Source organism: Cupressus sempervirens, chromosome 1, assembly GCF_028749045.1.
Source record: "Cupressus sempervirens isolate cs-2001-9-10 chromosome 1, ASM2874904v1, whole genome shotgun sequence".
Classification (NCBI taxonomy): Eukaryota; Viridiplantae; Streptophyta; class Pinopsida; order Cupressales; family Cupressaceae; genus Cupressus; species Cupressus sempervirens.
In genome coordinates, this window is record NC_143118.1 from 92974440 (window position 1) to 93000297 (window position 25858).

Here is a 25858-nt window from a genome sequence, read left to right on the forward strand (position 1 = left end):
GTTTTTCTTTTTTTATTTATTTAAAAAATAATTACTTGTGGATCTCAGATTATGTTGTGATTTTCATTTATTATTTTTTATTTTTTTAATTGATTTAGATTTTAGTTTTTAAATTACTTAATTTTTAAAATATTAGTTTAGTTTTTCTTTAAATATTTTTTTTTTTTTTAAATTAAATAATCGAGAGAACAAAAAGAGGTACAGTATCAAAAGAGGGGGGGAGGCGAGCCTCAACCACCAAGATCAAAGTCCAACAATCAGCCTGAATCAGCCAACTAACACATTAAGTAGCAGTGGTAACAAGATTACAAAAAGAGGAGACAAATAAGATATTCCAAAACATCATCATGATCATCGAACCAAGCTGTCCATCCTAGCTCTCCTTCCATCCACACGACTTTCTTTCACTCGAGAAGTTGAGCTATAACTTCATTAAATAACACAATAATATAACTATGATTCACAGTCTTTCTAGCAGGTAGTACAAAATTGTATGAAAATAAATCTTGCACAATTGATTTTTGAATTCGACGATGTATATTTTTTATCATCAAGCTTGGGATCACACTCTGCAATCTATCATTAGAATAAGCAAGAAAAGGATATGAAAAAGAAAGAAAGATCCATGTGTGATTCAAAATGTTATCTTTCTTTGTTTTTGTATTGTTTTCTCTCTCATTCTGATGATAGATCATAGAATGTGATCCAAAATGTTGATGGTAAGAAAACATACACAATAGAATACAAATACCTATTGTACATTGAAATGAATTATAGAAAACTGATAATGTTAAAATAAATCTTAATAGAAAATACATATTAATTATAAATCTAGTACTCGCTTGGTAGTAGCCTTCTATATGGATCCCTCAGTTCTTCAAACTCTTTCATGTTTTCATATCTAGTACTCTTTTGGAATATTAGTCGGGTCTGTATTCCACAAACATGGTAGAGAAAAGATAGACAAATTAAAATCAAATAATTAGTGACTCTGGGAGATGATAAAAAATAAATCTAACAATTTTATCAATTACCCATTTGTCAACTAGATCTCTTGCAAGCTTCTAACAATTTTATCAATTACCCATTTGTCAACAAGATCTCTTGCAAGCTTCCTGTTATATGGTATCTCCTCATTTGATTTCGATAGGAACATAATACTCTAGATTTGTAAAATTATTTGTTAGAAAAGCTACTGAAATCATAACAACAAACCTGGGGTAAACTAGAAGAGGTAAAGCTATACCTTTCCAAGGCCACTTTTCTTACGTAATTCTTTCGTATTAGAATGTTCAATATTTATAGGTAACTGCACCAGAGAAATGTTTAAGAATTTAGTCTTGATCTAGATAGCAGTGGCAAATGTAAAACATGAGCTCAACCATTACATTCAAATGTAAAACTGTTGAAGGACATTCAAATGTAAAACAAATGAGCTCAACCATTACAAAGAAAGCAGAAAATGTTTGTCATGCATATTGCAACTTCAATAGTCAAAATGAAAAAATACATTGTTTATGCATTAACAAAGGGAAGCATGAACTCATTCATAAGAGGATTTCTGAAACTACAATTGTATTGAAAGAGAAAAAGAAAACTAGTTATAAAAGATATAGCCTCACATCTGTTAAGATCTTCAATATTGCAGTACGTATATTTATATTAGGCAAGCATCATCTATTAGTGGTTCAAGCCAATTCTTCAAAACTGAAAGTATCCCTCTGTCTAAGAATTCTTGCTGCAAATGTTTCCTGGAACAACCTACTATATTAGAACAGAAGAATTACTGATAGATTGGAAAGCTAAATAGAGAACATATTCTCTTTGAACAAGGCACATCATAAATAACCATAGAATATCTTGGATAGGGCCTCTCTTGGCAGAGGTAACATCTTAAGTTTTTTGATTGCTGGTCTAAATTGCCGATTGAACTTAGCATCTTCTTTTGCTGCAACTTCAAATTTGGCCAGAAATTGCTCAATCATCAGTGCAGTTTCCTCTTGTGAACATACCAATCCTTTCTTTTTCTTCTTCCTAGATTTAGAAAGGTTGTGTATTTCCTCATCTTTCTCTCCTTATTCTTCCTGCAAGTCATATGAGACACATATAAGGTTTTTAAATCTTTGCAGAGTAGCTTAACATAAACTTGTATAATTGATAGAATTACAAAGCTTTAGAATCTTGCATTGCAGTTTTTATTCCGTTTCCTATGAAATAAATGTAATTTAACCTAATTTCACAGTGAGAAAAAGTAATGGAGGGTATTATCTAGAAACTCTCGCTATGTATTGTGACTGTGATGATAATGGCCATTAGATCTAAATGGCTTAATTATTGTGCAAAACAGTTAAATTTTTTTACTTCTCAACAGGAGAAGAGATAACTGTGTAATGTTAGCTGAATTCCTCACTGTTCTAGCATAGATCAGAGAATTAAAAAGTCTGTGTGAGTACAGGTTGTAAGGAAACTTGGCAAGAAAGAATGTAACCATTTCCACATAATCCATAATAGATCTAAAATAAACACAGAATTAAAATCCTCATGCAAGAGAATAGACAACATACCCACAAAATGTGACACAAGATATACCCTAGGAAATGCTCATTGAAGGAAAAACCCAGCCTCCAAAAGCATCCATCACCATGTATTATTCAGTAAAAAATACCATTGCAATACAAGCATGAAAGCCTTCATGGCCATAGCCACAACCGAGCAAACTATGTGAACAAACATGAATCCACACATCTCATGTCATGCTTCCAACCTTCACAAATGCTCCCTTTGCTAATCTGTCAAGCCTTGTCCTTCTCGACTCTTGCCTTTTTTCCTCTTACTCTACAACAACTACCCTTGTGGCTGCTTATATAGTAGCAAGTCCCACAAAACCACTAAGTGGTATTGCATAAAGCATGTGCTAAAACCATGTGCTACCTAACCCACCGATCTCACATTTAATATTGGGCATTTAATTCTTTTCTCTAATATTAAATAATTACATGAAATATTTTCACAATGTTACAATACAACTCATCAAGAATATTTTATGAGAATTTTTACATGTTGTACATCCATCTAGGCAAAACATTACATGATAAAATAAAATAATAAAATATAACAATATTATGCAATGTGTGCAACACTTATTATCTCAACAATCTCCCACTTGTTGTATACATTGCATAGGGTCAATCTGTAGTCACATAAATGAACAAGGGAACAATCCCTCCTAGCACATCCACTATCATAGATCAAACTACACCAAGTGCTCCATCTTGGTACTCGCAACAAAATCAAAGTATCCAACATCTCAAACATGAATGATCTCATCTCCTATTATGCCACTGCCACTGGACATACATAGAAGCCATCCAAAGAGAAAGCTACCCAACCTGTCGCATTAGAATATCATAAAATCCTGTACTAACTAAAATTTCAAGCACAAAAAAAAAACTTGATCCAAAGGTAATCACATGTATCCGTAGTTGTCAAAATATCCATAGCTAAAATAGCATCCACAACAAAGTGCCAAACCCATCCAACTATCCATACCTCAAAGGTATAACAAGTGAATCTCATATCACTGACATATCCAATCTATAACCTACAATCACAAGCCTCAAGAGCAATACCTGCCACATATATACCAAGAAGCTCCCACTGCAAAAGATAATGTCAAATCTATAACCAATCCACTCACAACATCTCAAAGAAGTGAATCCATGCAGTATCAAGGACATCCACAATACATAAACTAATATTTTGCAAAACCAACTCTCATAACAAGTCTCCAATGCTCTCCCAAGTTCTCCACAACCAATAGAAGAAAGAGATAAAGGAATAACCATGTCATCTATCACATGACATACATGAGCACAAACCAGTGATCACAATCTCTAACCAATCTCAAATCCAATGTAAGCAAAATTGAACATCCAAGAAGATAACCAAAACCAAAGAAACTATGCAAATCATAACCTGTATCATGTCCTTCTAACACACCTCTAGATGTAAACTGTGCAAGTATGATCTCCTCCATAAAACCCCAACAAGAAGCCTCAACAACACCCAAACCATACCATATAGCTAATCATGGATGTAAGCCTCTCACAAGAAGATCAAACTCATAAACCATTCCTAAACTAAGGAATATGTCCAATATAAAACCATCTCCTAAACTCAACCAACATAATAACAAATGCACATGGAGATAACCAATGCTAAAGCATCTCTCAAATGAACCCTCTAGAACTAACTCATGTACCATAGCTCAAGATCCATACCCATGAAAGACAAGCATAAATATAATGCACCTGAGAAAAACAATGGGCTATACCTCTCAAGTAGCAAACTGCCAAGTAGACCAAGAGTGGGGAATGAGAATGCTCATCAAGATACCCAATTTTCCAACCAAGACTCATCTAAGAACAATCTCCTCTCAAGTCCATATCAGGTGACTGCCCCTCGGACTTCTTGCTGAAACCATCAACCATCCCAACAAATACTTCTCTAATCCAAGAGAAATTAGCATCACCACCATCTCTAAGTATCCATGAGCACCTATAACCAATAAATCCATGCCAACTCCAAATGCAACATAGCAATATCATGAAATATCCAGCTTATGATCAGTGTACTCAATACCAAGAAACTAAACCAAGATCAATGTCAAAGTTCCAACCATGGCCTTAGGAATATAAATAGGACAACATGATATAACCATCTCAACCAAAGAGATAACATGCTCCACATGAACATACTATAACATGTCACAACTCTAAACATGTATCAAGAGTATACCATGACGTAATAATGAAACCATCCTCATACTAAGGATAACATGCCAAATAAAAGCATAAATTGTACCTCTACCAAGAACCCTATGAGTCTTCAAGATGCAACCATCTCCATACATCATGAAGAAAAAACCATCTCCACATACCATGAAGAACCATCTCCACACACCATGAAGATAACCAAGTGCACCATGCAAATGTCAAAAGCGCTTCTGCAGCAACAGGATCTAAGACAAACCTCCAACATCTACGAACACTCAATAAATATATCAATGCCAACAACTCCCACTCAACTATGGTACCAAGTCACTGATGGCATCATAAAATGCATCTCCTACATGAAGATCCAAACCAAACTAGGAACTAATCCTGCACTGTCACCTCATCATTGTCACAAGCTCCCACTAAACCATGTATCCAAGCTATGCATGACATAATAATGAAAAACCATCCTCTAACCATGAGAATCAACCAAAGCATCAAACCATCAAAGAACTCAAAGTGCACATCATGAGCTCCTCAAAAGAAACCAAATAACCATGATCCTCAATCAAAAAGATATACCACCATAACTAAATCAAAAATTTAACCTAATGAATATCAAGGATGTACCTGTATAGTCAATTATGTCATGCCAAAATCTATAGCACCATGATCACATCCATGAACTGAGCATCTGGCTCTCAATATGTCCAACCTGTTAGCATAAAATAGTCAACCACAATCCTCCACCATGACTGTACCTAGTAACAACATCTCATCCCTTCTACATAAAGAAAAAATTAGTAAATCATGTGACTTAGGGCATAGACAACCCAAATCCAAGCCACCAATCTAAATATGCATCAATAATGAAAGATCAATGGGCAAAGACAACCCATAACCAAGCCATAAATGCAACCTATAAGTATAGACCACTTACAACACTACACAACTTGTAGATCCAACAAATCATCATACATATCCAAACCAAACACTTATAACCATATTATCATGAGACCAATCTGAAATATGAACTGAGTATACAATGACATCAAATCTTAAATCTCCAATGCCATAAACTCAGAATGTTACCATAGTCAAAATATACCATAAACTGTTCAGATAAATATATCAACAAATAAACCATGTTAAACATGCACCAAATCTGAACCAATGTGTAGAGCTCTCCAAGAGCTTTTCGTTGACTACTTGAAATCCAAAATCTAACTTCGTATGCCCAAATTATGCCCTAATCTGTACTAAAAAATAAATAATATCTAATTTTAGGGCTCTTAAAACCTAACAAAATATTAAAATCACAAAACCAAACCTATACCAAGTTGTAGTACTCTAAATTAGCTTTCCAACACTTATAAGAACTCTGAAATCTAATATTCTGAAAGAAAGTTATGGCCATTTTAGTAAGATAGTCTTTTTACCATTTTCAGTGTGATTTTTCATTTTTTTAATTTATTTTTTGTGACAAAAAATTCTGACGGGGTTAAATTTGATAGCCATCATGGGCTGAAACCAAAAAACTCTTTCATTTCCTCTAGACATGGCCAAACTAGGGCATATTATATACCAAAATTTATGGAAACGTCGACCCAGATCCAATGGTAAGATCTATTTTTACTCAGGAGGTCATTTATACAAGCTCCCTCTAAAACCCTCATTTAAATGAAACATCCAAAAAATCCTTTTGTCCAACAATTTCACATGCCCAAATCTTTTAACATCTCATCATAACAGCAAATCCAAAACCCTCAAATCTGCAATAAATCATTCATATATCTTGCCCTTTCTTTTATCCTCTCATGCATTCCCATGGATTCAATCTAGGGTTACAATAATAAAACCATAACTCTGATACCACTTGTAAAGAAATTTGGCAAGAAAGAATATAATTGTTTCCACATAACCCATAATAGATCTAAAATAAATACGGAATTAAAATCCACATGCAAGAGAATAGACAACATACCCACAAAATGTGACACAAGATATACCCTAGGAAACCCTTATTGAGGGAAAAACTCAGCCTCCAAAAGCATCCATCACTATATATTATTTACAAAAAATACCATTGCAATACAAGCATGAAAGCCTTCATGGTTGTAGCCACAACCGAGCAAACTATGTGAACAAACATGAATCCACACATCCCATGCCATGCTTCCAACCTTCACAAATGCTCCCTTGGCTAACCTGTCAAGCCTTGTCCTGCTCGACTCTTGCCTTTTTTCCTATTACTCTACAACAACTACCCTTGTGGTTGCTTATATAATAGCAAGTCCCACAAAATCACTAAGTGGTATTACATAAATCATGTGCTAAAACCATGTGCTACCTAACCCACCGACCCCACATTTAATATTGGGCATTTAATTCTTTTTCCCAATATTAAATAATTACATGAAATATTTTCACAATGTTACAATACAACTCATCAAAAATATTCCATGAGAATATTTACATATTGCACGTCCATCTAGGTGAAACATTACATGATAAAATAAAATAATAAAATATAACAATATTATGGAATGTGTGCAACACCCATTATCTCAACACAGATGAATGTAATCATGGTAAGGAAATCAGTCAAATTTGATTCCATTGCTGGTTTCCTTTGCTGCATCAACCATACTTACTGGTGACATATAATTCCTTCTCTTTTCCTTTGCTACATCAACCATACTTACTGGTGACATCTGATTCCTTCTCTTTTCCTTTGTTGCAGCAGCCTTATTTACTAGTGGCATCAATGCATAGCTTCAGCTAGATGGTGGAGATGAAAATAAACAATTCACTCTTAAATTAGAAGGCTAAACTAACAGGTTTGAACAATTGAACTAGCAGGTTTGAACGAGAAAGAACTGGATGTAACTGTTCATTCCAATTATTTTAGCCTAGCAATTCATGTTATAATATCTATAATGTTTTCTTTTGTCACTTTATGGTTTGATTTCAATCCTTTGTACTCCATATAACTTCACAAATAGATTAAAAAATCATACAATATAACTATTTTTTTTAATTAGTTATATTGTATGATTAAGAAGAGAATACGAACTAGGTTATGAAACTGATTTCAACTATGTAAATACAATTCCTGTTGGACCTACCAAACAAGCAAGTTTTAACATGGACCATTCCAAAGTTGAGAATTGATGACAAATGATATTAGTTTCAAGTTATTTCTGGCCTTTAGTTGTATAAAAATAATATATTTCTGTTTCCCTTGTTTACAGATATAGAAGAAATGTAATGAAAAGTTAATCATTACACATTACTGTGAGGTATTATTGCACAACAGATTTTACAAGGAATGTATCATTCACTTTTTCTAATATGATATCCTCCTTTTTCAAGAAAACAGGGAATTTCTTAAACATGATTTCTTATAAATTAAACTTGAAAAATCTTATATTACATATTTGTGGAGCATTATGGATGTAAGCATCATCATCAGTGAGAATTGAGAATACAGTAATGTGGATCAACCTTGGTATCATCAATAAATACATCATCTTCAATGGTTCTTTGATTTGTTATCTCATTCTGAAACACAACCATCATTAGGAATGAACAATGAGAAACTAATAATAATACTTGAAAAATGACTAAATTAAATAAATGTCAAACTTAAAAGATACTAACTTCTGAGTCTCCAGCAACTGCTTTCTAGATTTCTTCTATTTCTATCTGATTTCTGGTCTTGCTAGAATTTTCAAAATTATGTTCAGATTTCTTAATCTTTTTAACAGATTTAGAATTCTCTATCCCATCTTTATTACCCTTCACTTACTTTGTTTTCCCAACTTCACCTCTAAGTCTATACTTAGAGCTTTCATGACCCACTGACTTCTTTTCTCTCCAACCTTCCTTATTAATTCTATCTTCACTTTTCTTTGTCAATGATTGCTCTACCACATAAAAGCCTTCATGAATTACTGCTTTTCCAAAATTAAGTTTTAGTTTCACAACTTTGGTAAGACCAACTTCCCCTGAAACAAAGGTAAGAGAATGAGAATTATCATTGCAGCATTCATTTGCATCCTCTGGCTCCTGTCTGAAATCTCCATGTCTTCTCTTGTTTACAAATCTATTTCTACTAGGCTCAGCTTTAGTGTGATGATATTTAAATTTAGAATTCTAAATAGAAGAATGCAATGATTTATGTTGCCTGCAATCTTCAATGTCAGCTCTGTAAAGAGCTCTCTATGTGATTCTATTTCTATCTCCATGGCTGGTTTTCCTCCTTTATCACAATGACGACAAACCAATAATCAAGATATCAGCATTATATGACCAAGACAACAAAAGTGTAGCATTTACATGTACTTCCAACATACAATAGTTCAACATACAATAGTTTTTAATAAGAATATGGTGTAAAAGATGTGGAATACACTTTAAAACCAAGACCAGTGCTTGATAATAGTTGAATTAGTGCTCACAACTCTCATGATTAATGTATACAGATCCTATAATCCATGTTTCCAAATCTTAAAAAAAGCCATTTTTACAAACCTTTTAATCCTCTCAATGAGAGCAATTGCACATTAATTGCCACCAAAAACCTCAAGCTTGATATTATAAGAAAACAAAAGACAATTTTATTCAGTATCACATACTACCTATTACCTCTAACGGTTCTATTGATTTCGAGCATTACATATTCTCCATGGACTGTCATCTATACAAGCTTTTTCTGTTTGAAATTAACTGTTGATTGTATTGAAAGATGTGTCAGATTTCTCTCATATTCACTAGTCCCAGGTTATCACTATAATTATCGCATTATGTTTTGTTAATAAATATTTTCTTGCATTTTTCCTTGGGACTGTTACAATACTTCTAATGAGTTTGTTTTGTCGGGCAATCCAAGTTGGTTTATGTGTTTAGACAGCATATCCTAACTTTGTTTCATTTAGTATCTTAAATTACACTAGCTTTCATAAGATTCATCAATCTAGACCAATTAAAACTTATGACAGCCTAGTTAAACTTTTAGGTTGTTAGATTCTGCACCCCACTCAAAACTGCATCACCACCCTAATTCACAAATTTTATTACTTTATATCTTTCGCAAATCTCACCAGGATATACACTATACACACATTTAAACATTTTATATGGAGATGTTAGATCAGTATTCTAGTAAAGGGTTAGCCCAATTAAACTGCAATAAACATTCAATACTTTTAATGCATTTGAATTTTTTTATCAGCCTGTATGATAGTTACCAAAAACAATCGACTAATGCTTTAAAAAACATGTTTTACCGATCGTCAACATGGCCTATGGTAGGAATATATAAATATACATAGAATTGTATATCAAAAATAAAATAAAATTGGATTACTTACTGTGACTACTTGTGTTGTTGTAGCAGCAGCAAAAAATATTTAATAGCGGCGATCCTTGAGAGTGTAATACAATTGATGGAAAATGAAAGTTCTTTAGTAGCGTATGATGTCAGTATTCTTTACGAGAGGCACCTAGCTGTGTTACAAACAATGCATACATATGCTATCCTAAAGTCCAGTGCAACTTGAACTTGTGACCTCTCTTTCAAGAACACAGCAAGGTGGATGAAACAGAGACTTTTTTCTTTTACCAATATCGCTGGTGCATGCTTGTTTATCAACCTTCTCTATAAATAGCCATTTCCTCTCATTTATTGGACTTTTAAACTCGGTTTGAACAAAAGTGGGCCCTCATTAAGTTCATAGTTTCATGGTTTCTCTCATTTTTATTTTTACATGGAGATATTAATTTAAATTTATTTTATTATTGGCTTTTACATGGTTTACATTTCCCAAATCCAATTATTTTCTTATTTGATTTGTATTATAGCAGTATACCCTACAGTCTTGTGACCTCTTTTACAAGAACGCGGCAATGCCACTAACTTGTTTATCAAGCTTCTAAATAAATAGTTATCTCCTCTCATTTATATTGAACTTCTAAACACAGTTTGCACAAAAGTCTAAAAATGCCAGATGTCAATTTAAAGCTATTTTATACACCCTACCATTTTATGACCTATCTTTCAAGAACACATGGAGGTGGATGAAATAGATTGGCTCATAAAAGCTTTACATTCCCCAATTCCAATTCTTTTCTTATTTGATTTGTATTATAGCAGTATAGGCTGTCATCTTCATAGGGAGGTCCATGAAAGGAAGATTTTTTGGTTTTACCATCACTGGTGTTTGCTTGTTTATCAAGGTTCTCTATAAATAGCTATTTCTTCTCATTTATATTGAACTTTTAAACAAGATTCAACAAAGGTCAGCCCTCATTAAATTCAGACTTCTATGATCTCTCTTTTTTATTCATTGTATTAAAAAATTGAACTATACATATGTTAAGTATATGTATGTAGAAAAAGGTAGAGATGTTTATTTAAAGCTATTTTATTGTTCACTTATAAAAGCTCTACATTTCTTTAGTCTTAATTATTTTATTGTTATCTTTATAAAAATATTGTACTTTCAAAGTTGTTTATCCAGACTTTTCTTTCTCAGCAACCTATTTTCCTTTCTTATTTGATTTGTGTTTTTTCTATTGTGCAGCCCCATCCTTTCAAAAATAGCAACAAAAAAAAATGATTGGAAGAAAGTTGTGATAGCAAATAACATAATAAGGTTTACAATAAAATAATAAACAAATAAAAATTTTCCTCAATAATTATATCTACCTATTGTTTTACACAACATTTTTAAAATATAAACATGTTTTAATATTTAATACTAACTTCATTTCTCTATAACCACAACAACATTTAGGCCACTAACATTTTAAAAATGTACTATTTTAGATATATGCATTTAAGAAAATGAGGAGTTATTTTTATTTTTATGGAACTTTTACATTCATAAAATCGTTTTAACAATCTCATACCACCAGCTTTTCTTTTTTATATAGTTCCTATATATAGTCAACATTAATAGAAATTGTAATAGAAACTAATATAATAATTTTTTAATGGAATAATAGCCAAATAAATTTTTTCCTAATAGATAATATCTACATTTATTTTTACAAAATATTTTTCAAATATAATGATTCTAATATTTAATAAAAAAAAATTTTTGTTAAATGCTCACACCATTATACTCTACCCCTTTCTTCCATTGAAGAATGTATCTCAACAATAATTATTAATAAAAACATTATAAATACTAGATAGATGAAAAGTTTTGGAGGCCTTTAAAAAATTTAGAGTAAAAGTTGTGCATGCACACCCACATATTTATTTGATTTATATGTAATGATTCCTACATGTACCAACTTTTTAAATTAGTGATTACTTATCAACTCGATAATGAAATGTTCAAATTTGTGTCGTAAGATGTATAAAATGACAGGCACAAATTTAAAACTAAGAAATACCAAATACTCAAGAAAACAAAAAGAGAGAAATAAACCTCAATCTAACAACTGTGCAAATAACAAATAGATTTGATTTGTCCAATTCAATGTGGATAATATGTAGTAGCATAACATTATATTTGATCTATGATTAATTATGATATAGCTAAAGTGAGAATGAGGTCTTGTATAGAGTTCAACAAAGAAGGGTTCATGAGGAATAAAAAATTTGGTATGAAGTTAATTCTTTATGGAAAATAGGAGCTCCTACTTCTTAGTCTTACATAAAAATTATCCTACCAAATTATGAATGTGATTTTCAAATTTTAGAGAAGTTGAACTAAGCTACAATTGGTGGGACAATTTCTATCCCTGCCTCTTTTTAGCCTACTTAAATTAATTAATCTAAAAAAGTAAGAACTCCTATAATTTTCCAACAAAGAGTCTTATTAATCATTATTCCTCAAAAATAAGACTTGAGCCCCTCCTATGACCCTCTCCAATAGCTTTATAACATTTCTTAAAAATCTAACAATCTCCAACTTTGTGTTTTTAATTAGTTGCAAAATAAAGTGAACTCTAGAATTTTTTAAGTTGATTAATAAATACACTAAATAAAATATTCAAGTGTTAGACAATGGTCATATATCTCAATCTGATAAAAAAAATGTGCCTATTTAATTTCTTTTTAAAGTCAAATAAAAACAAGTGTCACTTAGTAGGGGTAAGTTCTAATAAAATTAAATTAATTAAAATAGTACATAATTTTATTAAAGATTAAAATTTAATAATTATGAGAGAACAACTTGATTTGGTTGTAATTATAACATTTAATTAATATAATGTAATTAGTATTTTATTAAAAAAATTAATATTTTAAACTTCAAATTAATGAAGCTTAGATATAGAATTATAGTAAGGGAATTGTAAAATTGTGAAATATTTCTTGAAAATTGGATATATAATTATACTAACAATTATTTTAAAATAAAATTCTAATTTATAAGGGTTGGATTTTTTTTATTTTTTTGGTGGGTAATAAGTTTGATTTTATTAATACTATAATAGTATTTACATCAAAATTTTAAGGTCCTTAATTCTAACTATAGGACCATCATTTACAATATGATATGTTTCTCCTATACATCATAAACACAAAAGGCCTCTACTAGGCTAATTTGCTTAAAAGCATTTCCTCCTTTTTGAAAAATGAGACACCTAAACTTGCGTCCATTATATCCTCGACACTTCCAAAAAACTTTCACTGAATCGCTCCTCCAAAAACATCCATATTCCAAAGTTGCATATTCATATCGAAATCTTCCATTGCAGAGCCAAACAACCTTATCTGTGTTGTCTCCCATTCCTATAGGTCTTCCTACTTTTCAAAAATGGCTCTTTTGTTAAACCAAGAGGTGGCATTGTTTTGCTATCTTCTTGCACTCCCATCCAGCAAAAACATCCAACCCTCCCTTTCCATTAGCTTTCATAACAAGAATTACATTTGCTGCATCAAAATTTATCACTGCCCTCCTTCACTTTAAGCATGGCAAAAATGTCTTGCCGACCTCTTTCTCTTTGGTAAATCCTTTGGGAAAGTGGCCCCCTTCTTCTGGCCATTGTAGGATAGGATTGCAGATTTGAGATCATTCCATGCATAGCGTCACTCATTTGTGTAGGTTTCCCTATCAATCTGCCCACACGACCAATTTACAAAGGGATAAATCCATTTTTCTATTCCTTCTTCCTCATCTATGTAGCCTTCACTAAAGTCGAGGCCCATCCTGAATGCACCCCTTTTAGTAGCGTCTCCAAATTCAGAATTAAAGCCTCTTCAAAGAGCGCCCTCATCACCCATGCAACAATTTGTTTGTGTTCTCTGACATGCAAACCCCATGCCATTATCATCGTTGCTATATCCACTCGAACCTTCCAACGGTGGTCAGCTTCATGAAAGAGAGGGCCCAAAGTCTCTTGCATTGCTTGAATCACTACATCAGAAGGGCATTTCACTATTTTCTTTAGACGATGGTATGCCATGCGTCTGAAAAATGTCTTCTGTTGCTTCATCATTTTGAAAGTGAAGGTCGGCTCCATGAAACCTACACCAGATTACCTTCTCAATGAAGATTTTAGTTTTAAAGAACCACTCCCTTCCTTTTTTTAAAGAGCTTCACTCACTCTTGCTGACCCAGTCTCTGTCACGTTATCATAGCCACTATCTTCCCCTTTTAAATTAGTCTTGTTGCTACACAAAATAATAAACACACGCGCTTCACAAAGATTTAAAATCTTTAAAAAATCCTACTAAATCCTCCTTTCTGACTTCCCCATCCTTGCATAGGTTGGCTTAGAGGTTACTTACATTCCTTCATCACTTGAATTTTAATTTATATTTTTTTCCCAAATTTGAATGTTTTACTCTAATGGTTTCATCATTTAAAGATAGTGCCCATTTTGACAAAGTATCTGCCTCTATGTTTCCTTCCCATTTGATTGCATGATTTTAAAATCTTCAAAGTTACTTAATTCTTCCATAATTAAATTGATAATCATTTGAAGATGCCAAGCAATGATTTGCATTTTTGCTAATGCTTGCACTACTATAAGAGAGTCACCTTCCAAGTGCAACTCCTTAATCCCCTCCTTTCTTGCTAATCTTACTGCTAGCAATGTTGCTTGACATTTTGTTGTATTGTTGGTGCCTGTGGGTAGTTTTTTTGCACCTTTCAAAAGGATATGACCTTCATTATCTCTCAACACAACCCCAACCCCTGAGATCCCTAGGTTCCCACTTGCAGCTCCATCAAAATTCACCTTAACCCATCCTTCCTATGGAGCTTTCCACTTGATCTTTTCTAGCCTATTCTTTTTCTTTTTGGTTACCAATGCCCCGGAGGGAGATTTGAACCTTATCCCTGGCCATGAAGATTGTAACACACTATCATCTTTTGTGTAAGGAATCTGCATTGTTTGTCTTTTTGTGGCCGAAACACTATCTCCTCTATTGTATTTACAATTCTATTTAAGCATCTTCTCAAATTTTCTTTTTCCTCTTAAAAAATTATTATGTTATGTTCCTTCCATAATTCCCAAATAATCAAAGATGAAGTAACTTGCCATATGCTTGAGAGAGTTGATTTTCTTTGCTCCCTTGGCCATCCATCAAAAACCTCTTTGACACTTTGAGCTCTTAGGCCTTGCCACCTTAATTTGAATTGAACCAAATCCCAACATTTCCTTGCATACTGACATTGAATTAAATAGTGACCTATTGTTTCCTCATGATTCTCACATAAAGGACATCTTGATGGACCTATTATGCCTATTCTCCTTAGTCTTTCCACCGTTAAAATTCTCCCATTATAGGCTAACCATGCAAAGGCCCCTACCTTAGGAAAAATGTCTTTATTCTAGCAAAGATCTTTTGAAGTGAAGACCTCCCTATTTGTTTTAGCCAGAATATTATATCCTAATTTAACTGAGTAATTACCTGATAAGGATCCACATCAAATTATTTTATCCTTCTTGAGACTCACCATCAAATTTCTTTTTGTGAATATGCCCGGCATTCGTTGTTTCTATAAATTTGTTAACTCCTCACTTGAAACATATTTCCAATTCCATTCTATCCCTAATAAACCATCCTTTTCTACCATATAGTCTGCTACTAAATTTCTCCACTTATCTTTGAAGTATGTTTTTAATTCTAGGTTACCATCATCCTCCCCCAAAACTTTATGCCCATTCCAACATTCTTCCCAGAATTTAGCTTTCTTTCCCTCCCCAATACACCAAGAGATGTGTTTCACTATAAGTTGTCTACAAGAGAGCATGAAGTTCCATATGGCTAAACCTCAAAAACACAAAACTTCAAAATAATTTGTTGAAGTGATTGAGCTAAGAACTTGTTTAAGTCTGTTTTCCATAACCTTCAAAATAATCTTGTAAATTGTATTACATAAAGTAATTGGTTTAAAATCTTCAAAGGTTATTTGTGTTTCTTTTTTTGGCACTAAAGCTATAAAGATGTTGCTGAAATCTTTAAGAATGAAACATCCTTGTCTAGATTCCTCTACTACTTCCCATAAATCCTTTTGAAAGATAAAACTCATTTTCTGAAAAACCATAGCAAGAAAATTGTCTAGGTCTAGGGCTTTATCCCCTCCTAAACCTTTTAAAGCTTCAATAACTTCACTCTCTTTGATTGGGTCCATTAGTGATTTGTTTTAGGAAGTTGTTATCCACTTTGGGATAACATTCAGCACCTCATCCACCTCATTCTGATTCTTTACAATCCGATGTCCTCTATGAGAGAAAAAAAATAACTGCTTCTAAATTGATTTCCTCTTTATCCCAGATGAGAACCCCTTTAACATTTTGAATCTCATAGATTTTATTAGTCGGCCTTCTGATTTTTACTGAATTATGAAAAAATTGAGTATTCCTATCCCCCTCCTTTAACCATACTTCTCTTGATTTTTGTCTCCAATAAATTTCTTCTTTGTTTAGACATGCTTCTAATTCCTTTCTAAGCAATTTCTCCTCCTTAAAGTCCTCCTCAAACATTCCATTTTCAATGACTTTAAGACTTAAAATTTTTAATTTCTCCTCTAGTTCTTTTTTTTAATCAAAAATATTGCCAAAATGTTCTCTATTCTAAGTCTTCAACTGTTCCTTAAGAAATTGTAGTTTTTTGAAGAAAATGAAGGCTTTATTACCTTTCCTTGTTGGAGCATCTTTCTAACATTCCACAATGAGATCTGCAAAGCCTTTCATTTTCATCCACATGGCCTCAAATTTAAAAGGACACCTATCTGGAGTGTTTTCATCTCGAATCCTCAAGAAAATAGGGAAGTGATCAAAACCTTGATAAGGCAGAATTTTAGCTAAGCATGACCAATTTGCCTTTTCCCGATTGCCTGCCACAAGAAATCTATCCAACTTTTCCACTATATGCACAAAACCTTCTCTTCTGTTTGTCCATGTGAAATCCCCTTTTTTGAAATGAATTTCCACTAAACCATTGTCATTAAAAAAATTACTAAAATCTTTTTGGCTTTCTAAAATCCAATGTTTCCCATGCTTTTTGTCTCTTGGGTTCAAAATTGCATTAAAATCTCCTCCTAAGATTGCCACATCATTATCTAAATCTTGCACTTTTGTAGATAAGGTTTACCATTAAATCCTTTTTTGAGCATTATTATTTGGACCATAGACATTAAACACCGAGAAAGAACATTGTAATTGTTTAACACATACTTCAATCCATTGCCAATAAGTATCCAAAAGGGATTCAGTTATTTCTAAAGTATCTTATCTCCATAAAATAACCATACCTCCTGAGGCTCCCTGAGCTCCTGTCAGCAAGCATTCCCATCTTTTGAATTTGTTTTTGAAATTGGTAAAATCCTCCTCCTTAATCTTTATTTCCTATAAAAGTACCAGGTTTGGTTTTGATTGATCAAGACACCTTTTGATCAATCAAATCTTGTCAGGAGCATTGCAGCCCCTGAAATTCCACGATAAAGATTTCATGGCTCCTAGCTAAGCCTTTTCCTGATCTCAATATTTTTGATTGGCTTGCTACATTGCCTGCCAATTCCAGTTTTAATTTGATAGATTTGGGGCCTCTTTTCTTTTTGCTCCCTACATTTGGTTTCTTCTTTTTAGAGCTTGTTTTCTATATTGATCTTTCCTCCTGAATGCCTGGACATTCTAATAGGCCTAGGTCATTTAGGTTATCTTCCTCTTCTAGAGTCTCCTAAGATGAATCTCTTTCTTCCTTCGTGTTGCTACTCTCCATTGTTTCCTCAAAGGATTCACTTAAGTTCTTATTAGGGGATAATTCTATATCCTTAAAGACTTGGTTTTCCTCACCCAGTATAGTCTTCCCATTGTGATCTTGCATTTTCAAGGTTGTTTCCATAACATTTCCAAAAAATTCTTTGGGGTTTAAATTTGTAGGCTGGGCAATTTCTCTATTCTTTCCTAACATCAATAACATAAAGGGAGTGTCATTTATCAGTTCTTGTATCTCTTTGTCCTTCTCCAGATTTCTCATTTGTAAGCTTGCACCCCTATTTGCTTCCCAATGTTCCATAGGGGTTTCTATCACCAATTGGGTTGAGATCTCTTTATCCTCGTGCTCCCTCACATCTTTTCCAAAAAAACTTTCTCCATCGCGGATGACTTTATTGTAGTTGAAATCTCCTTATTTTCACAGAGATTATTTAACAGAACATGATTATTTAAGCTTTTATCTTTCTCCAACTGGAATTCCCTCCATTCCAAAACCTCTAAAAAAAAATTCACCTCTAGCCCTTTCCCTTTCACAAAATTGCTGCTCTGTAGTGCCTCTTCTAGAATTAGATTTTCTTCCCCTTCCCATACCTCTATAGGTTGTTTCCACACTCCATTTTCTGTGCTTAGAGTGATGAAGCCTAGACAAGGGTTCCCTTCCTTCATATTTATTAGAATCCTTGGATGGGAGAAAGAATCCTTGATGCTCAAAACTTCCTCTGCTTTAACAAAATTTCCAATCGTGTTCCCAATCTCTGTCAGAACCTCCTCCCCCCAATATTTTTCTAGTAAGTTGTAGAGATTAATCCATAAAGGAAATGTTTGCAACTTTTCTTTACGTAGGTCAAAATTTAGCTCCCAGTTCTTCATAACAATACATTTGCCTTCTAAAAGGTAAGGTCCATTGTTAAGGATTTCCCATTTATATGTTTTACTCAGAGCTAACCCCATGTAAAAGTTGTTTGTTAGGGTTTTCAGCCTACATTCCTTTCCCCATATAGCTTTGCATCCTAACCTTATAGTTCTTACAGAAGGCCATGGGCCTAACCATTTGAAAAAGAAAGCTTTTTCCTTTAACTCACCTATTGTTTCTTGCCATTTTGCATTATCTATATGAAAAGTGGACATTACCTCATAGGTGATATGCTCTTCTTGGTTTTGGGTAGAGTCTTTGACTACCTCTTTCTCCTTCGCCAGAGCTTGTTGTTGTTGTTTGGGCCTATAAAACTTGTGTGCAATCTTTGTGAAGTTGAATCTGTTGAACTTTCTATATATCAACTTTTGTCCATGGGCCTGGTTTCCCCATTTCCTCTCATTCCCCCTAACTTATTTCCTTTGTGGTGGATTGAAATGATCATTTCTCTAGGGGTAGGTCATCGATCGCTGGAAACTAGTTTTTTTATATCTATTCAGAGGCCATCTATTGCTGATTTGATGTCCGTAAGACCAACCTGCATTTCAATGAAACCCTGATCAAGCATATGCTTTCCATCCATGGTTTCCCCCCCCCATTTGCAAGTAGTTCTTTCTTCCATCGTTCAAAGCTCTCTTGTTCCCACTCCCACACCATTTTTTATAAAGGTTGGATTTTAAAATAGTTTAATGTTATAAAATTTTAGTTCTTATAAGACCAAATATAGAAGCCAATCAAACTATAATAAAATAATTATAATGATTTAAGAGATTAAAAAACCACATGCATACTTTAAAAAATAAATCAAAACTGATAATAAAATATAAAAATGCTTAGTTAATTCTATATTAAAGAAGCAGTGTGTGACCCCGCCTAAACGATTTTCTATTGAAAGATCAAGATGTGGAGCTAGCTAAATCTTCTGAACAACATCGCAAGGGCAAGGCCTGGATTTTTCTAGTAGAAGCCATCCCCAACTTCTCATAGGAGGATGCGAAAAAATGGTTCAAGTAACCATTTTTCTAGGCATTTTTCAAGCTTTGGGCTATTAATTTTGAATTTTCGTTGGGTCTTTTTGATAGTGTCGGTATGGCCTCTAATATAATCTCCAATTGTACTCATATTTTGGGTAGTTTTGATTACACTGGTTTATCTATAGATATTGATCTATGAGATGGCTTCTTGGTGGTCATCATCCTTTTCTAATATTTTTCTTACATATTAATATAATTATCTTTATTATTGATATATATAAAATGCTTACATCTAATTGGTTGAAATAAAAAATATTAATCACTAGTTAAGCATAGATAATGCAACAATATACCCTAAGATAAAGATGAGATAAAGACTGATCATGTAGTGGGTGTTGATGTTGTGGCACATAGAAATCTTGTGTTATCTTTATGCATATAATTGTTTATTCTTATATTGTTTCAGATTGTCAAACCCTAACACAAACAAATAAAGTTCTATTCACACCATTATTATTTATGAAATTTTTATTTAGTATTGAACTTTATTATTTATAGTTAGAGCTTTGTATTTAGTAAGTTTGTAGATGTTTTTTATTTATTATAAAAACAAAGGTTTATGTTTTAATACTCTTTTCTTTATATTATCTCTTGCTTTTAGATTTTCAACTCTTTTCATGTCAGTTAAATTTTCCTTAAGGGGGAGATTTTGTGAAAACTATTTTATGGGTATTGTCCTTGGATTTCTTGGCCCAAGGTTCATTCCTTTGAATTTGGTCAATTTTGGTGACACATTCTTTAAGTTGCCTTTGTTTTGGGGTTTTTGAGCCTTTTAAGTTATAAATTTCTCTTTAAACATTGACAGATCTTAGTTTAATTGACTTTATAATGATATTGGCATGTTTGTATGATTATTATAACTTCCCTTTTTATTTGTTGATTGTTGAGAGGAATTGATGAATAAATTGGTTGTTATATGAATTTCATGATGTAAGAGGCTTTTTATATCATTATTAAGGAGGCTAATTATTGCCTCTATTATATGATAATTTTAAAATATTTTATTTTAACATTGACAAGACATTTGTGAACTTATGTTTAGCTAAACCTATGATTAAGTCCAAATAGAACCATTAACCTATAGGTAGATAGCATGTCATATTTTGCCAATATTATATATATATAATGTAGTATCTCATATAACCATCAAAATGTGTGTTCTCATATTTGGATTTAATTTGATTATGCTTGTTTGCAAATATTTCTGCATCATAACTAACTTGATAGGGAAGAAGCTGGAGATGATCGACAGGATTCAAGGAGGAACATTAAAGTCTAGTCATGATGGAAGAACCATAATGGTATTAGAGGACATGGCTGCTACAAAGGAGGAGCCATTATTTCATGAATGTAGGGATGAAAAGTTGCTATATTTCCTCTGCATTTTACTATTGTGTTGACTTGGTTATTTAGACTTTATTGTTTGAACCATGAACTATTATATTTCCTTCATTTTATCTAGTGGATTTGTAATCAATTTTTTTTTTTTTTTTAAGAATAAGTGTCGATCCTCTATTTATAGGAATTGGATCGATAGTCTTAGGAGGTTGAAAAAAGTTTACGAAAAGAAATTGTTGACTCTCATGGTGAATTGTTTTCACAGTTTTTATGCATTGTTCTCATGTAAGAAATTTTGGAACATAATGAAATAATCTTTGGTTTACATTCTATGTTAGTAGATTAGTAGAAGCTAACCAAGGGAGCCCACTTGGGAGGTGGGTTAGACTAGAGTAATCTAGATTTAGTTCCAACATTTATAGTATTTCAAGTAGAAATTGTAAGTTTCCTCCTACAGCATCCTATTTTGTGAGTGTTCCTGTAGCATCTATGAGAATAGTTGTAGTGAATGGTCTGAGTTGGAATATAGGTTAGCATTTAATTGCATTTCCAACATTTATTTTAGTGAAGAGTTAAATATGTTAGTTTCCTGTAGCACTAGCGTAGGTCTTTCCTTGCATTTTACTTTCCTGTAGCATAAGCGTAATGACTCTTTAAGAAGCCTAGTACACATACTATGCCAACCACTTCAAGTATACATCCCTGGGTTGACAAATTAAATGCACCTCATGGTAGGAAGAATAATCCTTAGATTGAATATATTATTCCTGAGTAAGGCCTTGAGCATGGTTATCACACACCTATTGTGAGGTTCTTTCCTTGCATTTTACTTTCATGTAGCATAAGCGTAATGACTCTTTAAGAAGCCTAGTACACATACTATGCCAACCATTTCAAGTATACATCCCTGGGTTGACAAATTAAATGCACCTCATGGTAGGAATAATAATCCTTAGATTGAATATATTATTCCTAAGGCCTTGAGCATGGTTATCATTTTTTAGCACCGTTGCTAGGGATGGTGTCAAGCTAGGAACATCTTTGGGTCATATTTTTTTAGCTAAGTTTTTTTAGAGATTTGCAATCCTAAAAAGTTTCTTCACAAGTGTGAAGAATTCAATTGCATGCATCGAAGAGGAAGACAACGAGATGAATATGGAAAATTTCTTCCATAGGAGTCTATTAATTTGACTGAAAAAATTGAAGAAGTTGAGTTTCCTTTTGAGGATGCAAGCCCTGATTTTCCTACCAAATCTTCCTCTAGAGCACCACCCTTGGACACTAATGGTCTTCAACCATTTGCTGAAATTTTGGCCAATTTTCTTGGTAGTTCTACTCCAAATCCACCTATTGTTAATAATCTAGTACCAAATGTTCCTTTTCAAAAGCAACCCCATAATCAAATACCTCCAATAATGGCACTGTTGGTGTAAATAAGTATTTACTTATTACACTTACTTAAGTTTTACTTAGGTTAATGCATTATTTAATTATTTTGCATTATTTTAGGTGAGACACTTAGGAGTTTGTGAACTCTCATTGAGTTACGCAACTCTAATTAGGCACATGGTGTCTACAACACAGGAGTATGCATCATTTACTTAGTTGTCATGGTGACAACACAATTTTCCGCACTCCTCATTTAGCACATGTTGTCTACTCCACTAATTTCCGCGTTACACCATTGTAGTCTTATCCTCACATCATCGCACTTATTCCTGTGCTTAATGGAGGATAATCCATATCTGGTGGACATGTGCCTGGTTGTATGACATGTCATGGTGCTAACTTCTAGGCATTCTAGAAGCTCTCCTGAGGCCTTTATATTCAGGCACTCCTAGTGTACTCATAATATGTTGGTTTTATCCATTATTGAATGAATATCATCATTCTGATCATACTCTGCCTATTTTGGTCTACTGTGTGCTATTGTTGAGTTCTTTTGTTCTTGGGTGAATTCTGGCCTAAGCCAAATTCTTACAGGCACAACCTACTTTTCCATTTATTCTTCCAAGCCTCATAACCAATGCTAATCTCAAAAATATACCTACAACTGCTCTTCTAAAGTTCTATGGCCTTGCAATTGAAGATCCTGATACTTTCTTGTTTGAGTTTAACATACTTTATGGTAGCTTTGACTATAACATTTATGCCCATAAGCTCAAATTATTTCCAGCAACACTGAAAGAATCAGCTTTATGACAGTTTGTGGGTTTAGGAGCCAATGCAGCAAGTACCTAGGATGAAATGCAAACTCTTTTTCTAGATAAATATAAAGAGTATTGCAAGAGAAATGATTCAAGAGGAGATGATATCTTTAGAATATCACAAAAGGAGAATGAAACATTAGAAGATTGTGTTTCACATTTCTTGTATACACTACAGAAGAACCCTCAGCATGTACTGGTGGAGGATTCACAAAAGCTAGTCTTCTGAAAGGGGTGAATGATAATTGTTTGGAAATACTAGACCTGATGGTTGGTGGTGATGTATATCAATCTTCTTGGGATGACCTCAAGAAAATCTGTCTTAACTACCCAAGGTCAACTATGAAGAAGGGAAGAGGACATCGGACTACAGCCACTAAAGGAACTAGTCAGGATATTTCAAAGCTCAAGATATCTAATATACTCTCAAATTTTAAGTATGACATCATAAATGATGTTGCTACATATCTCAACACAATGACTGCAAAGAAGAAACATGCAAAATTTGAGGTACAACTAGCTGAGTATTGTCCACACTGTTGAAAGCATAAGAAAGATTGCCAATGCAAATTGGTCACTAGCATGGAGAACCAACATCTTCCAATTGAGTACATCAAGATAGATGGAGAAGATGAGAAATTATTCTTAATTTCTCAAAAACAACCATGGGCCCAACATCAAGGTATGCCTCAGGACCCTTTACAAAATTTAAATCTATATGGTAATCAATGGTAAAATCGTAGTACCCAAGGTCCTCTACAATATATCAACCCAATTGGAATAATTCTTGGCAAAATAATCCACAATAGTCTCAATGGCCTAAGAATTTCCAACCTTCCTGGCCAAACTAGCAAAATAATCAGTGGCAGAATTAGTAGAACCAATGTCAACCACCCCAAAGGATTTGGCAGTTTGTAAATCGATGGAGAGGACCTCAACAATGGCCTAACTAAAATACTAGTAATAAAAAATTACCACCTCAAGTCCAACAACCTACACTAATGCCACCACTTGCAAGTTTTGGACCTCAAAAGTAGACTCAATTACTTGCACAACCTCAGCCAAATCCAAATAACCAATAGCCACAACAAACCATGTATTCTGTTGATGCTCAACAATACCCTACTTATGCTATTAAAGTTGCAAATATATATTTGAGATTTGGTACAACCCTACTAGTGCCTAAACTACCTCTCATAATTGAGATACTAGATAGTCCTGCAACATCAGAGCCCACAACTTCTCAGCCACAAATGGTTGACCCAACCAATATAACTAGCTCAGCTCAAACCCAAATAGTAGTTGAACCTCCTTTTCTAGAAAAGCTCATACCACACAAACCTATACAAATAGAGGAACAATCCTTTGATATCATTGATCAGCTAAAGAACATGCATGTCCAAATTGCTTTATTCCAAGCTATTAAAGATGTTCCTACTTATGGCAAAGCCATTAGAGAAGCCTATCTAAAAAAGCTTGGCAAAAAGAAAAAGGACCCAACTAGAGTCCATGTTGTAGGACAATTGGCTGATATTATGTTAGGAAAATTGGTCATTCCTAAATATTTTGCTCTAGGAAGTCCAGTTGTGAATGTGATTATAAATGGTCAATTTGTTAAAAATGCTTTGATTGATCTCTTGGTGCTACTATAAATATTCTGACTAAAGATACTATGAAAAATCTATATATAGAAGGGTTAAGAGCTACCCCAACAATTCTATAGCTTGCAGAAAGTTCTATGATCACTCATGATGGGATGATAGAAGATATAATAGTAACCCTAGACTCTCTAGAGTACCCTACAAATTTCATGATTATATCCCCAAAAGTCAATTTATCTAGTTACCCTGTCATCTTAGGACAACCATGGTTAGCTACAGCTAATTCAAATATAAGTTGTAGATCAGGGAGTATGACTATATCTGATGGACAGGCAACAAAGAAATTTGATTTGTATCCTCCAACACAACCACAACCAGATTTAAGTACATATGTATTCGTAGATTTAGGGGATGGAGAAGAAGAGTTAAACTCTATAGTGTAGCTTATGATGTTACATAGACAATCTTTTTTGGAGCTATAGGAAGAGGATTCAGTAATTCAGAGTATTCTTAATAATACTTGTGTGGAAAAAAAATATGTATCTGACAATTCTGTGTTAGAATTAACTACATATGAGGGATGTAATGAGAGTTGTTTCTGCCCAAGGAATCAAGCATTATCCATCAGCTTTTACCGTGTGAACTAGATACAAGTCCAATCTCTGAAGCTTCTATAGTTGATCTCACAACTACTTTTGAGTTGTCAAAGGGTCATAATCTCCATGTCAATCCCAAATTTCCTTCCACACAGATGAAATAGTTAACAGAGCTTCTTCAAAAACATGAAAAGCCTTTTGCATGG

The 25858-nt window shown here is 33.3% G+C and overlaps 1 pseudogene; it reads right to left on the reverse strand.

The window, feature by feature from the left end:
- Positions 1-831: 831 nt before the first annotated feature.
- LOC149576382 (protein IWS1 homolog 1-like) lies at positions 832-9025 on the reverse strand (annotated as a pseudogene).
- Positions 9026-25858: the final 16833 nt, after the last annotated feature.